We start from the raw sequence: 15,967 nt of genomic DNA, 5'->3' as shown, positions 1-15,967 counted from the left end.
TATTCCTATGCTTTCTAGTGTTTTCAGTAGGAATGGGTATTGTATTTTATCAAAGGCTTTTTCTGCATCTATTGAGATAATGATGTGGTTCTTGTTGGTTTGCTTGTTGATGTGGTCAATTATGTGGATGGTTTTCCTAATATTGAACCAGCCCTGCATCCCTGGTATAAATCCTACTTGATCATGTTGGATGACTCTTCTGATCACTTGCTGGGGTCTTTTTGCTAGTATCCTGTTTAAGATTTTTGCATCTATATTCATTAGGAAGATTGGTCTATAATTTTCTCTCTGTTTTTGACCTGCCTGGCTTTGGAATCAGTACCATATTTGTGTCATAAAAGGAGTTTGGTAGAACTCCCTCTTTGATTATTATGTCAAATAGTTTGTATAGTATTGGGATTAGCTGTTCTTTGAATATTTGATAGAATTCACTGGTGAATCCATCAGGCCCTGGGGATTTTCTCTTCGGAAGTTCTTTGATGGCCTGTTGGATTTCTTTTTCTGATATGGGATTATTTAAGAAATCTATTTCTTCTTCTGTTAGTGTCAGCAATTTATATTTTTGTAAATATTCATTCATATCACCTAGGTTGGTATATTTATTGCCATATAGTTGGGCAAAGTAGTTTTTAATGATTGCCTTAATGTCTTCTTCATTGGAGGTGAGATCCCCTTTTCATCCTTGATGCTGTTAATTTGCCTTTCTTCTTTCCTTTTTTAAATTAGATTGACCAGTACTTTGTCTATTTTGTCTGTTTTTTCTAGTCTTGTTTATTAGCTCAATAGTTCTGTCACTTTCGATTTTATTAATTTCTCCCTTAATTTTTAGGATCTCTAGTTTTGTTTTCTTTTGGGGGTTTTTAATTTGTTCGTTCTCAAGTTTTTTGATTTGCATTTCCAATTCCTTGATCTCTGTCCTCCCTAATTTGTTAATATATGCACTCAGGCATATGAATTTTCCTCTAAGTACTGCCTTGGCTGCATCCCATAAGGTTTGAAAGGATGTCTCGCCATTGTCATTTTCCTCAACGAAATTATTGTTTCTGTGATTTCTTCTCTAACTAACCGATTTTGGAGTATCATATTATTTAATTTCCAATTAATTTTTGATTTGGCTCTCCATGTACCCTTACCGATCAATATTTTTATTGCCTTGTGATCTGAAAAGGCTGCATTTATTATTTCTGCTTTTCTGCATTTGAGTGCCATGTTTCTGTGACCTAGTGTATGATCTATTTTTGTGAATGTGCCATGTGGTGCTGAAAAGAAGGTGTATTCCTTTTTGTCCCTATTTATTTTTCTCCATATGTCTATTAACTCTAATTTTTCTAAGATTTCATTCACCTCTTTTACCTCTTTCTTGTTTATTTTTTGGTTTGATTCATCTAAATTTGATAGTGGTTGGTTCAAGTCTCCCACTAATATGGTTTTACTGTCTATTTCCTCCTTCAATTCTCCTAGTTTCTCTATTAAAAATTTGGATGCTATACCATTTGGTGCATACATGTTGATTAGTGATATTTCCTCATTGTCTATACTCCCTTTTAACAGAATATATTTACTTTCCCTATCCCTTTTAATCAGGTCTATTTTTGCTTTGGCTTTGTCAGATATCATGATTGCAACTTCTGCCTTCTTTCTATCAGTTGAGGCCCAAAAGGTCTTACTCCAACCTTTAATTCTAACCTTGTGAGTCTCAACCCGCATCATATGTGTTTCTTGAAGACAACAAATGGTAGGGTTTTGGGTTCTAATCCAATCTGCTATTTGTCTACGTTTTATGGGTGAGTTCATCCCATTCACGTTCAAAGTTATGATTGTCATTTGTGGATTTGCTGGCATTTTGATATCTTCCCCTAGTTCTGACCTTTCTTCTTTAGCTATCTCCTTTAGAACCAGTGATTTACTTTAGGTCAGTCCCCCTAGTCCCCTCCCTTGATATGCTTCCCTTTCTAGCCCCTCCCTTTTTTTGCTCCCTTTCCCTCCCCCCTCTCCTTCCCTCCTTTTTATACTCCCTCCACCCTCCCCCTCCTTAATTTTCCTTTCTTTCTTGCCCTGTTGGATAGGATAGAATTCAGGATCCCACTGGATCTAGATGTTCTTTCCTCTCAAATTTGATTTCACTGAGAGTAAGGTTTAAGTAATTCCACTTCACGCTCTCTTCCTCTCCTTCTCATATGAGAGTTCTTCCCCTCCCCTTCCCATGTGTATCTTTATATGGGAAATATTATTCTATTAAGTCCCCCCTATTTCTTGAAGTAAATCTTAGTGTTATCGACAGTTCCCCCCCTCCCTTTTCCTTTCTTTGCCCCCACTTTCCCCAAATCTTCTTAATGCCCCAATCTTTCCCTATGCATGTTTCTTCTAACTACTCTTATGATGCATACAATTTTTGAGAGTTACACAAAACATTTTCCCCACATATTAATATACATAATCTGATGTAAATGTAGTCCTTATAGACGAGAGTTTGACTTAAAGAAAAAGATAGGATTTATCTCCTTTTCCCTTTCTTTCATATTTACCTTTTCATGTTTCTCTTGCTTTCTGTGCTTGGATATCAAATTTTCCACTAAGTTCTGGTCTTTTCTTAGCAAATGCTTGGAAATCTTCTATTTTGTTGAATGCCCATACGTTCCCCTGGAAGTATATAGTCAGTTTTGTTGGCTAGTTGATTCTTGGTTGGAGACCCTGCTCTCTTGCCTTTCTAAATATCGTGTTCCATGCTTTGTGGTCTCTTAGTGTGTTAGCTGCTAAGTCATGTGTGATCCTTATGGGAGCCCCCCTATATCTGAAGCTCCTCTTCTTGGCTTCTTGTAGGATTTTCTCCTTTTCTTGGAAACTCTTGAACTTGGCAATTACATTCCTAGGGGTTGTCTTTTGGGGATTTAGTATAGTGTTCTATGAACCCTTTCTATTTCTATTTTGCCCCCTTGCTCCAGAACGTGTGGGCAATTTTCTTTTATAATCTCCTGTAGAATAACATTGAGTTTATTGTTTATTTCTGGTTTTTCTGGGAAACCGATAATTCGGAGGTTGTCTCTTCTTCCTCTGTTTTCCAAGTCTGTGACCTTTTCAGTGAGATATTTTATGTTTTCTTCTAATTCATTAATTTTTTGGCTTTGCTTTATTGATTCTTGCTGTTTTATGATCTCACTTTCTTCGAGTTGCTTAATTCTGGTTGTTAGGGACTGGTTTTGCTTTTCAACTTTGTCTGCCCTTCTATTGGATGTTTCCAGCTCTTTTTCCAATTGAGCAGTCTTATCTGTCAGACTGCTGATCTCTTTCTCCCATTTTTCTTTCCAGGTTTCCATCTTTTGGGTAAGTTCCAGTTTGAGATCTTCCAGAGCTTGTTGATAGTTTCCATTTTGGGAGGCATGTTCTGATTTTTTTTTTTGGATTTCATCCTCATTCTCTTCTTTTCCTTGGGTACTTCCACCTTAAAAGTTTTCAATAGTCACCTTTTTACCTTTCTTCCTGGAGCCTTGATTTTGGACCATGTGAGCCATCCCTTTGGTGGTTTTATTCCCCTTTCCTTTTTGGTCTGGGGTCTGGGTGATATGGGCAGGTTTTCTGTGAATTTAGGTTGCCTCAGACTAGTTCTTCCCAGCCTCCAAGGTTTCTTAGAGTGCTGGGCCCCTGATCACTGCCAAACTTCCCAGGTGTTCAGCTCTGCCCAGATAATCAGCGCGTGGTCCGCCCCTGGTGTTTAGCTCCGCCCAGATGCTCAGCGCAACCACCCCGAGTATGGCTCCCTGGGCCCCCTGTGATCAGCGCAGGATTCTCCCGTGAAACTGCCCCAAGACATTTTTTCCTGGCAGTCCCCAGATCCCAAGGACCCTGGAGTTCCCCTGCCCCCCCCCCCCCCAGACAGAGACGTTCCCCATTCACTCGCTGTCCCAGTGAGCGCTCCGGTAGCTCACTCTGGTTTGGTGGGGGAGGGGGGGGGAAGGGCGGCTCAGTTCACGTTTCTGTGCAAGCTTTTCCTCCTTCTTATTACAGTGTGGAAATGTTCAAACTCCACGTACCTTCGCCTCTGTGGCATACTGCGGAGTACTGGGGAGTCCTTCTGTTCCTCCAAAGGTGATTTTTATGCTCCTTTGATGTAGTCTATTTCATTCGGTGCCGGGGAGAGGAAGTGTGTGGTGTCTAGATTACAGCCATGATTACTTGGAATATATAGCATTCTTTTCTAAAACATTTTGAGCTCTAAATTTTCTCCCTCCCTCTCATACCTACTCCACCCATTGAGAAGGCAAGAAATGTGATATCAAATATACCTGTGAAATTATGCAAAATGCATTTCCATATAAGCTGTGTTGCAAAATATAAACAATGGAAACAAAAACTAAGAAGTATAAAGTGAAAAAATTATGGCACAATCTGCTCTTGATGAATCAGGCACACTCTTTATAATGATTATTTCCTATCTTAGATGCTCACCAACCATCCCTTTAAAGACATATTCTTGAGTTTTGCTCAAAATAAAATCAAAGTCAGGTTTATCTACCTGTGACTTGCAGATTATATTCCCCTTTTCTTTTTTGAAAATTAAGAAATTTGTTGAGTATAATAAACTTTTCTACCAGCAGCAATGAAATGACCCAAGACAATTCAGAGGAACTTAGGAGAAAAAATGCTATCCACATCCAGAGAAAGAAATGTGGGAGCAGAAATGCAGAAGAAAAATTATGATCAATCATGCAGTTTGATGAGGATATGATTAGGGTTTTGATGTTAAAAGATTGCTCTACTGCAAATATGAATAACATGGAAATAGGTTTTGAATGATGATACATGCATAACCTAGTGAAACTGCTTGTTGGCTTTTGGAGGGGGATGAAGGGGGGCAGATCATGAATCATGTAACCATGTAAAATATTCTAAATAAAAATGTTAAAAAGAAAATTAAGATATTTGCCCTTCTAGGCCAGGAGGGCGTTAATATGGGAAAAGATTGGGTAAGCACTAAGGGAACACATGATGTCTTGTACATAGTAATTGCTCAACAAATATTCATTGGATGACTGAATAGCCTTATTTGTCAAAAACACATCAGTCATAATAGATTTAAGCCAAAATCTGCTAAATACATTAACAGGTTTTTCACTTTGCTATCAATAATGACAAAGTCTGTAGGAATTGTTTCCAGAAAAGGTGGTATTTACTAGTTTTTGTGAAGATTCAAAACTAAAAGAAAATGATTTTGTCATATCAGAGAAAGTTCAAATTGAGGCTTCCCAAGAGAAAGTTGCCCACCATGTGATAAATTGTTTCAGCTATACCAACACATGAAGACTATCTGCCAATAGCTGAGAGAATGCCAGAGTACAAAGGACTCATGCTGAAGGAGGGAATGATCCTTGAATTATACCTAAGATAGATAGCATGATTTACCCTTAGGCTTCTAATGGACATTACCCAGAAGAACTCTGTTGCTGACAACTACTATCTAGCAAAGAAACAACAACAATAACAAATCCCAGGCTGCTCTCAACTTTGAGGCAGATAAAACGTATCAGATATCTTAAGCATGAAGGAATTTATTTCTAGCCTTGTCTACTTACCAGGATCTTTCACAAATTCCTCAGGAATACTGCCTGGCAGGAGAAGCAAGGGCTGAAGCATATGACATATTGACATCATTTCTCTAATCTCTAAAAGAATTTTTTAAGTTATTCTAACTGTGGAAATACATACCAGGGATCACCTTGATAAATGGTTCTTGAGGGCTGTTGGATATCTTGGCTGTATCTTGACCTCTGATTTATTTCAGATGGCTTCATTACAGGCATCTGAGGCTGGAAAATAGATAAATGTTGGTATCAGACATTAGTTTTTAATTAAAAGAAAACTCAAAAGAACAGTAACAAAACTTGTGTTCTATACTATAACCCATTATTAGTATTGCTATTAGAATTATCTGGGGAGTCACATTTTGGTACAGTTGAGAGAACTGGGAGAAAAGTTAACTTCTCTTTAGAACCAGAGATCTCTCTCAAATTCTGACACTCAAAGGAAGCACTTACTTGCATGCATATATATATATATATATAAACACACACATATAATATACACATATGCCCAAATAAAGGCCTATCGTTCCACTCATTTCTAAAGCCTACATTTCAACAAATACAGGCAAATTTTGATATACATTCAAGTTGATTTTCTTCCCACGGACCCAACTCCAGGACTGTTTATTGTCTGTTAGAGTTATAGCATCAATAGTATTTCCTATTACAATTTCCTTTGATCAGACCTCCCACACAGGCAACGTGTGTGTGTGTGTGTGTGTGCGCGCGCGCACTCACTGGATTTGGACCTGTCAAGTTCCTAAGTCTCAACTGCCTGGGAGATTTACTGCACTTCTCTGATTGGGACGCACCAGTCTGTATTAAGACAGAACCTGTAAATAAAGATAATGGTGGAATGCATAACAAACTATGCTCTGCAAAAAATGTAATTCCTGCAGAGAGAATTTCAGATTCACTCTCCCCTTCTTAGACCTTAGGGCCATATTTCAGGTGCTTTGGGGAGCAGTTACCTTAATAAGATCTGCCTACAAAGGCAGTATTGGGGGGACAGTGGGGGAGTGTTCAACTAGGCTGAAAACAAGTTGTAAACCTCAATATGCGTTACTTAGACATTTCATTGAAGGACAGCAGTATAGATTTTTCTTTCCACCTTAGAGTGTCTAATAGAAAACGTATCAGACATGGAGAAGAATTGCCTATTAGAAATATGACAAAAGTTGTATAAGTCAGAAAATGGAAGCCCAAGTTTCCCAAGAACTCAAAGCACCACCAAATCTCAGATTTGGAAGGAACCTTAGAGGTCATCCACACTGACGTGTAATTAGACAAGACTTTCCAAGAATTAAGAGACATAATATTCAGGAACAAGACTGGAACCTAAATATCATGTACCCTGCACCCCTCTCCCCTGAATCTTCTCCAGAAGTTTTTTCTTCCAACTCCCAGAAGTCAGTTGCAAGGCCCCTCACTACTGTGGTTGCCTTCCTCTGCACAACCTCAATGTCCCTCCTAAAATGTGGCACTGAATGAAATGTGCCAAATGTCATCTAGCCAAGGCAGAATGTGTTCCAATGGCTGCCAACTCCATTCTAGTCCCACTGTCTCATAATACAGACTAAGGTTTCAGGAGATTTTTTGGAAGTCACATCTAACTATTGCTTGGCACTAGTGACCCACTAAAATATCAAGATGATGTTTCCTCGAATTCACTGGCAGTAGCTTTCTTCAGATGAACACATTACAGAAATGTTGCTTTTCTAACACTAACTTAAACTTGAATCTTTGTAAGTATACTATTCCTTGTATAGTTTTATTTCAATATTAATATTTCATACCATAGTCAATTGCCTAAGGCACACATTTAGCCCACAAAACGCCTATATGCAATACTCTGTGACAAGTATTAGACATACAGAGATGAAACAAGGCACAGTTCCCACCCTCAAGGAACTTATAATATGCAGATGAGGGCATTAAGAAATGCGAAACGACTTCCATCATCTTTCAAGGCTTACAAAGAGTTTTCATTACAATAACTCTACATTACAACAGCCATTTTTTTTTAATTCTGCCTTTGAAAAGTGACTCTAGGAAGATTATTTAATCTCTGTAGGGCTCAATTTCCTGAAGGGGCATGAACTACAACACCCATTTTTAAAAGAAGAATCAACTGAGGCTCAGAGGTGATGTCACATGCCCACAGTCACACAGCTAGGAAGCTTCTGAGGTAGGCTAGGAATCTAGGTACTTTCATTCTAAGTTCTGCATTTCATCAATCTCAGCACACTACACACGATACACCTGAGATTTACTAATGGGTGTGTGTGTGTGTGTGTGTGTGTGTGTGTGTGTGTGTGTGTGTGTGTGTGTGTGTGTAATCAGGGAACACTTCATGGAAGGGCAAGTGATAGCCAAGTTGGGCTGGGAAGGAAGAAAAACATTTTAACAAGGGGATATTCGCATGGGGGCTGGCATGAGTCAAAGCATGGTGCCTAGAGGGCACAATGAGAGGCAGACCAACCTGGCTGGGATGCAGAGAGTGAGGAAAGGAAAAATCTATGCTAAGGTTGGAAAGGTGGATAGTATTGGGAACAGGACACAGGTGGGGATATATCTTGGGTCAGGGTATGGGGGAAAGGGTCCAAAAGGCCCAATCTTCTTGCCCAGCCACTGCAATCAACTCTAACCCCAAAAATGCAGGAAGCAGCAGCCATAGAAACCCAGAGGAAGGAGCCAAGGGAGAAAATTCCATACCTAGAAAAGGTGTGAGTAAACAAGTTCCAAGGAAGAAAGCTGCTCCAAGGCTACCACAGGAGGTCACTACCTGGCTAACAATGAGCAAGTCCCTTCCCTTCCGTGGACCTCAGTTTCCTCCTCTGTACAATAAGGAGATATTAGACTCCAAAGCCTCACATCTGTCTCCTGTCTCAGACTGAAGAGAAGCTGCCCAGGCTCCAACAAACCACCCCCTTTCCCCAATCAGTGTTAATGATTCACATCTGGCTACACTGGGAGTAGGGCTTATGAGCAACCATGCCCACTAGCAATAGCCCTAGCTTCTCCCTAGGTCACTTGTGCAACTAACCTTCCCTCACCCCAACTCCCCACAGAAAACTATCACTTTGATAAAGAACTTCTGCAGGAGAAGGAAAGCCAAAATGTCTCCTTTTCCTGTTCTTTTTTATTCGGTTCTAGATATGCTAGCAAGAGCAATAAGACAAGAGAAAAAAATCAAAGGCAGACAGATAGGCAGAGAAGACAGAAAACTTCTGATTTACTGATGACAAAATAGTTTATTTAGAATCCCCTAGGCAACTCACAATAGAACCTAACTGAGACAGTTAAAAACTACAGGCATGTTTCAGGGCACAAAATAAACCCATTAACATTTACAGCATTTCTAAATAGTACCAATGGCAGAGGAGAGACTCTAAATGAACACTCTAATGCAAATATTATCAACATGGCAATGGGTTCAAATCAAGAAAATATGTAATGCCCAGTGGATTTGCGCGTCGGCTATGGGGGGTGAGGGGGTGGGGGCAGGAAAAGAAAATGATCTATGTCTTTAATGAATAATGCTTGGAAATGATCAAATAAAATATAATTAAAAATATATATATAGAGACAACTGACAGAAATAATACCAGAAACCAGTCCCTAATAGAGAGATGGTCAAAAGATATGAACCAAAGCTTCTAAAAGGAGGAATTTCAAACTATTAGCAACCATATAAGTAATGATCCAAATAATCAATAATCAATAATTAGAGAAGTATAAATCACACCAACCCTGAGGTTTTACATTAGATTCAGCAACTATAATAAAAATTGGAAATGGTCAATGTTGGAGGTCTGAGGAAAGACAAGGACCCTAATGCATTGGTGGTGGAGTTGTGATTTAGTACAACCATTCTGGAATGCAATTTGGACTTATGCAAATAAAATGGCTTAAATGTCCAAATCCTTTGATCTAGAGACTCTAAAGCTAGGTACACACCACCACAAAGCAAAAACTTGTTTCCTGATTGCAAGGAACCCTCATAGTCCTAGCTATACATACATTAAATAGTAAGAATGTTAATGCCTTCTAAAGAAAATCTTTGCTGTTTGGTAGCTATAATTTAGAGAGTTTTCCCAGGCTATGTTGCATCGAAATTTATGTTCAAATACCCTGTGACTCCAAATAAGTTTTGAATTTTCAGCATAAGTCTAACTAGACAAGGTCTAATTATACTAGGAAAAATAAGAGCATTCCACTTATCTTGATCAAGAAAACAACATCCAGAGAGCATTAATGAAAAACAGGAACCAAATATGATGTGGCATTTTGGAAACTAACATCCCATTGTTTTACTAATCCAATCCAAAAACTGCAAATATAGGTATTGTACTCCTTGAGACAGTTAAATCCAAGCTTACCTCTTATGTAAAGTAGATTTTGGTAGATCTAACTAGATTTTCCCTTTGAATTACATTATTACTTCAGACCTGATCTGTCTTCCATTGATCTTCTATCACAGTAGCTCCTAGCTCTCTTTCCATAGAAGTTAATGATCTGTAAAATACTTAAATGCACTAAAGGAATAGTTTCTACTTAAAGGAGCCTCAAATTCTTTCCTAAAGACCTTTGGGGTATGAATGGTCACATCCTCTAATTTGTCAATTTTGTAAATTTGGATTTTCCCTATTAAAGGTTATTTTAAAATAGATTAAAGCTGTAATTTGGTCACCTTCTCAACTCAGGCAGTCAAAAATATTATTTCTAAAAGTTCCCAAAGATAAATGATGTTCAAAGATCTGTCCATCTGCCCTTTCAATTTGCAAATCCAGTTTTCTAATCATGAAGGCATTTCCTGCAGGCACAGTTTTTCCTGTCTTAATGAAGACTTCTAGAGAGCAATTTTAAGTCCCACAAAAACCTTCTTTGTTGTTTTTTGGCAATCACATTACCTCAGTGAAACAAAACCATTTCCTGGTAGTTTGCCCATTTCTAACAGAGTTAGAAATCCTCCAGGCACAGACTATTTATCTTCGGTTTCATGCTTTATGAAATAATCTGAAAAACTTATTTTGAAATTATGCTAATTATTCTCATACCAAATACAGGTGGTCTTTTAAAAAATCCAACCATACAAAGTAGGAAACAGGTATTTTTAATTCTTATAAGCCTTATTCCTTATTCTATGGCTCTAAATTAGAAGAATGAATAAGATATGATGTGTAATGATAACAGCTCCAAGCTAATTTATTTAAGCAAGCTATTAACACTGAAAAATAAGAAACAGATAAAGGAACTGATATTAACATAGAAGATCACTATGTTCTTCAGAAACTTAGTTGTTTGGGGGCGGAGTCAAGATGGCAGAATAGAGGCAGCGAAAGTTCAGACCTCTGAAAACCCTTCCTTACTGATTACAAACTAAATGCTCCTAGGGGACTGAAAATCAAACCTAACAACAAGACAGAGCCAAGGAACCCTTCTGCTGGACTCAACTTAAAAGGTATGCTCCCAAAAACTGGAATTTGAGAACACTTGGGTCTATGGGGAAGGAAGAAGGAAGGTCTGAGGACCCTTCCCCCACCTAGAATGCTAAGCTTCCAGCAGTAGCTGGAACCTCTGGGCGGGCAAGGGTGCTGGTATGGAGGGAATACCTTATGGGCAAAGCTGTGCCAGACTCATAGTGTCAAACAGGTGGTGGGAACGCAGTTAGAGAAGCACAGAGTGGGCAGCCTAGTTGTAGCAGTGGAGACACTCCATATTTCCCCCCACCCCAGGGTTTTGGCCTCAGGGCACATCCAGCTCTGCAACTCAGCTGGGATTAATCTCATCAAACCTTCAGAGGGTAGGAAAACTCAAGCTCCAGCACCCCTTCCCCTCAGACTACTCTGAGAAATTTGCTGACAAAATTGCAAGGGTGAAGGCTGACAGAAAAGTTCCAAACCACAAAAAAAAAATGAAAGGAGAAAAAGCAACTGCAGGGAACAAAGAAGGGGTACATATGAGCAAACAACAGAAAAAGAAAAAAGAAATTACAATCAACAACAGGCAATGAACAAAGAGCAAACATAACAGAGGATGATGAGGGAACACCAAGCAAAAAAAAAAACAACAGAAACCCCAGCAAATTGGATACAGGCTTTGGAAGAACTCAAAATACAATTCAAAACACAATTAAGAGAGGCTGAAGACAACTGAGAAAAGAACTTAAAAAGTAAGATAAGTCATCTGGAAACAGAAAACAGTGTCTTGAAAGCCAAAATTAATCAGTTTGAAAATGAGGCAAAGGAGATGAAAGATGAGGCAAAGAAGATGAAAGATGACCTCCAAAGAAAATCAGACCAGAAAGAGAAGGATGACGAAAAAGCCAGGGAAGAAATCCAGTCTTTAATAGCCAGAATACAACAACTAGAAGCAAGCAACATCACAGGCAGCATGACACTATAAAACAAAATCAAAAGAATGAAAAAATTGAGGAAAATATGAAGCACCTCATTCACAAAACAGAAGATTTAGAAAATTGTTCCAGGAGAAACAATTTAAGAATCATTGGTTTACCAGAAGACCATGACAAAAGAAAAAGCCTGGACATCATACTACAGGAAATTATCCAAGAAAACTAACCCAATATTCTAGAACAAGAGGGAAAAGTAGAGATTGAAATAATACTTAACCCCCAACTAACAACACCCATGAATGTTATAGCCAAATTTAAGAACTATCAGACCAAGGAAAAAATATTACAAGCTGCTAAGAAGTCATTCAGATACCATGGAACTACAGGATCTGGCTGCATCTACACTGAAGGACCGAAAGGCATGGAATATGATATTCCAGAAAGCAAGGAATTTAGGTCTACAACCAAGAATTAATTCCCCAGCAAAACTGACCATATTCTTACAAGGGGAAGTATGGACATTTAACAAAATAGAAGAATTCCAAGCATTTGTAAAGAAAAGATCAGACCTGAACAGAAAATTTGATGTCCAAGCACAGAACTCAAGAGAATCATCAAAAAGTAATTAAGAAAGAGGGGAAAAAAGAAAAACAAACACCCAAAACCCCTTTTTTAAGAGACCCAATAAGTTAAAATGATATGTACCCCTACAAGAAAAGAGGTCATTGGTAACTCTTAACAAATGTTATCACCTGGGCAGCTAGAAGAATTACACTTAGAGGGAACAGTGACAAAATGTATAGGGTAAAATGCCAATACATAAATATTTATATAGATATACATATGCATAAATATATATGTACATTTATATATATATACATATATATATATATAAAACTAAAGCTAAAAAGAGGTTAAGGTTAATACTAAAAGAAATGGGAAAAGAAACAAAGGGGGGTAAGTTCACAAAGAAGCTCATGGCGCAAGGTGGGAGAACATCAATACACTGGAAGGGTAAAGAGGTTGGAGATAAGAAATACTCAATCTTAAGCAAATTGAAATGGCATCAAAGGGGGGGGGGAAATCAAACATATTGGGGCAGAGAACTGACTTGTGCCCTATAGGGAAGTAGAAGGGTAACAAACAGACTAGTGTGGAGGGAAGCAGTAAAAGGGAGGGAGAGGGTGTGGGAGTAGTATAAAAGACTGTAAAGAAAATAAGAGGGGAATAAATGTAATGAAAATAATAATTAGTAAGGGTACATGGAGAGGCAAACCAAACATTAATTGGAAATTAAGTAATACGATTCTCCAAAATTGGTTAAAGAACAAATCATAGAAACAATAAATTCATTGAACAAAATGACAATGATGAGACATCCTTTCAAAATTTATGGGGTGTAGTCAAAGCAGTATTCAGGGGGAAATTTATATCCTTGAGTTCATAAATTAACAAATTAAAGAAGGCAGAGTTCAATGAATTGGGCATGCAAATTAAAAAACTAGAAAGTGAACAAAAAATCCTCAGATGAAGACTAAATTAGAGATCTTAAAAATCAAAGGAGAAATTAATAAAATGGAAATTAAAAGAACTAGTAAACTAATAAATAAGACTAGAAGCTGATACTTTGAAAAAACAAATAAAATAAACAAAGTACTGGTCAATCTAATTAAAAAAAGGAAGGAAGAAAAGCAAATTAACAGCATCAAAGATGAAAAGGGGGACAGCACCTCCAATGAAGAGGAAATTAAGGCAATCATTAAAAACGATTATGCCCAACAATATGGGAATAAATATGTCAATCTAGGTGATATGGATGAATATTTACAAAAATATAAATTGCCTAGACCAACAGAGGAAGAAATAGACTACCTAAACAACTCCATATTAGAAAAAGAAATTGAACAAGCCATCAAAGAACTCCCTAAGAAAAAATCCCTAGGTCCAGATGGATTCACAAATGAATTCTATCAAACATTCAAAGAACAACTAATCTCAATACAATACAAACTATTTGACAGAATAAGAAAAGAAGGAGTTCTATCAAATTCCTTTTATGACACAAAAATGGTCCTGATCCCAAAACCAGGCAGGTCAAAAACAGAGAAAGAAAACTATAGACCAATCTCCTTAATGAATATAGATGCAAAAAATCTGAAATAGGATATTAGCAAAAAGATTCCAGCAAGTGATCACAAGGGTTATCCACTATGATCAGGTAGAATTCATACCAGGAATGCAAGGATGGTTCAATATTAGGAAAATCATACACATAATTGACTATATTAACAAGCAAACTGACAAAAATCACACGATTAACTCAATAGATGCAGAAAAAGCCTTTTATAAAATACAACACTGATTCCTATTGAAAACACCAGAAAGTATAGGAATAGAAGGGCCTTTCCTAAAAATAATAAACAGCATAATATCTAAAACCATCAGCAAACATCATCTGCAATAGGGATAAACTAGAAGCATTCCCAGTAAGATCAGGAGGGAAACAGGGATGCCCATTATCACTTCTATTATTTAGCATTTTACTAGAAACACTAGCAGTAGCAATTAAAGTAGAAAAAGGAATTGAATGTATTAAAATTGGCAATGAGGAGACCAAGCTATCACTCTTTGCAGATGATATGATGGTCTACTTAAAGAATTCTAGAGAATCAACCAAAAAACTAGTAGAAATAATCAACAACTTTAGCAAATTTGCAGGATACAAAATAAACCCACATAAGTCATCAGCATTTCTATATATCTCTAACCCATTTCAGCAGCAAGAATTAGAAAGAGAAATTCCATTTAATATCACCCTAGACAATATAAAATACTTAGGAATCTATCATCCAAGACACAGGAACTATATGAACACAACTACAAAACACTTTCCTCACAATTAAAACTAGATCTAAACAATTGGAAAAACATTAATTGCTCATGGGTAGGATGAGCAAACGTAATAAAAATGACCATCCTACCCAAACTTATTTACTTATTTAGTGCCATACCAATTGAACTACCAAAAAAATTTTTTACTGAATTAGAAAAAAACATAACAAAGTTCATTTGGAAGAACAAAATATCAAGGATACACAGGGAAACAATGAAAAAAATGCAAAGGAAAGTGGCCTTGCAGTACCAGATTTCAAACTATTCTATAAAGCAGTGTTCATCAAAACAATATGGTACTGGCTAAGAGACAGAAAGGAGGATCACTGGAATAGACTTGGGTTTAAGTGACCTCAGCAAGACAGTCTATGACAAGCCCAAAGATCCCAGCTTTGGGGACAAAAATCCACTATTTCATAAAAACTGCTGGGAAAATTGGAAGACAGTGTGGGAGAGATTAATTTTGAATGAACATCTCACACCCTACACCAAGATAAACTCAGAATGGGTGAATGACTTGAATATAAAGAAACTATAAGTAAATTATGTGAACACAGAATAGTATACATGTCAGAGTTTTGGGAAGGGAAAGACTTTAAAACCAAGCAAGACATAGAAAGAATCACAAAAAGTAAAATAAATAATTTTGACTACATCAAATTAAAAAGCTTTTGTACAAACAAAACCAAGGTAACTAAAATCAGAAGGGAAACAACAAATTGGGAAAAATCTTCATAGAAACCTCTGACAAAGCTTTAATTACCCAAATTTATAAAGAGCTAAATCAATTTTACAAAAAATCAAGCCATTCTCCAGTTGATAAATGGGCAAAGGACATGGATAGGCAGTTCTCAGATAACGAAATCAAAACTATTAATAAGCACATGAAGAAGTGTTCTACATTTCTTATACTCAGAGAGATGCAAATCAAAACAACTCTGAGCCACCACCTCACACCTAGCAGATTGGCTAACATGACAACAAAGGAAAGTAATGAATGCTGGAGGGGATGTGGCAAAGTCAGGAAATTAATACATTGCTGGTGGAGTTGTGAATTAATCCAACCATTCTGGAGGGTAATTTGGAACTATGCCCAAAGGGCACTAAAAGACTGTCTGCCCTTTGATCCAACCATAGCACT

At 37.4% G+C, this 15,967-nt stretch overlaps 1 protein-coding gene across 4 annotated transcripts in view; it reads right to left on the bottom strand.

Annotated features, from left to right (window-relative positions):
* The window catches only part of CHM (CHM Rab escort protein), a 555,159-nt gene that overhangs the window by 233,745 nt on the left and 305,447 nt on the right, over positions 1 to 15,967 (bottom strand). For all 4 annotated transcript variants that reach the window (XR_008914554.1, XR_008914555.1, XR_008914556.1 and 1 more), the window contains one exon: positions 5,701 to 5,801. The gene's annotated coding sequence lies outside the window, so the exon portion shown is untranslated. The remainder of the gene's footprint in view (positions 1 to 5,700; positions 5,802 to 15,967) is intronic.

This window comes from Monodelphis domestica, chromosome X (genome assembly GCF_027887165.1).
Source record: "Monodelphis domestica isolate mMonDom1 chromosome X, mMonDom1.pri, whole genome shotgun sequence".
In the NCBI taxonomy this organism is placed as follows: Eukaryota; Metazoa; Chordata; class Mammalia; order Didelphimorphia; family Didelphidae; genus Monodelphis; species Monodelphis domestica.
The sequence above is the reverse complement of the archived record's forward strand: the minus strand, read 5'-3'. Positions and strand labels throughout refer to the sequence as shown.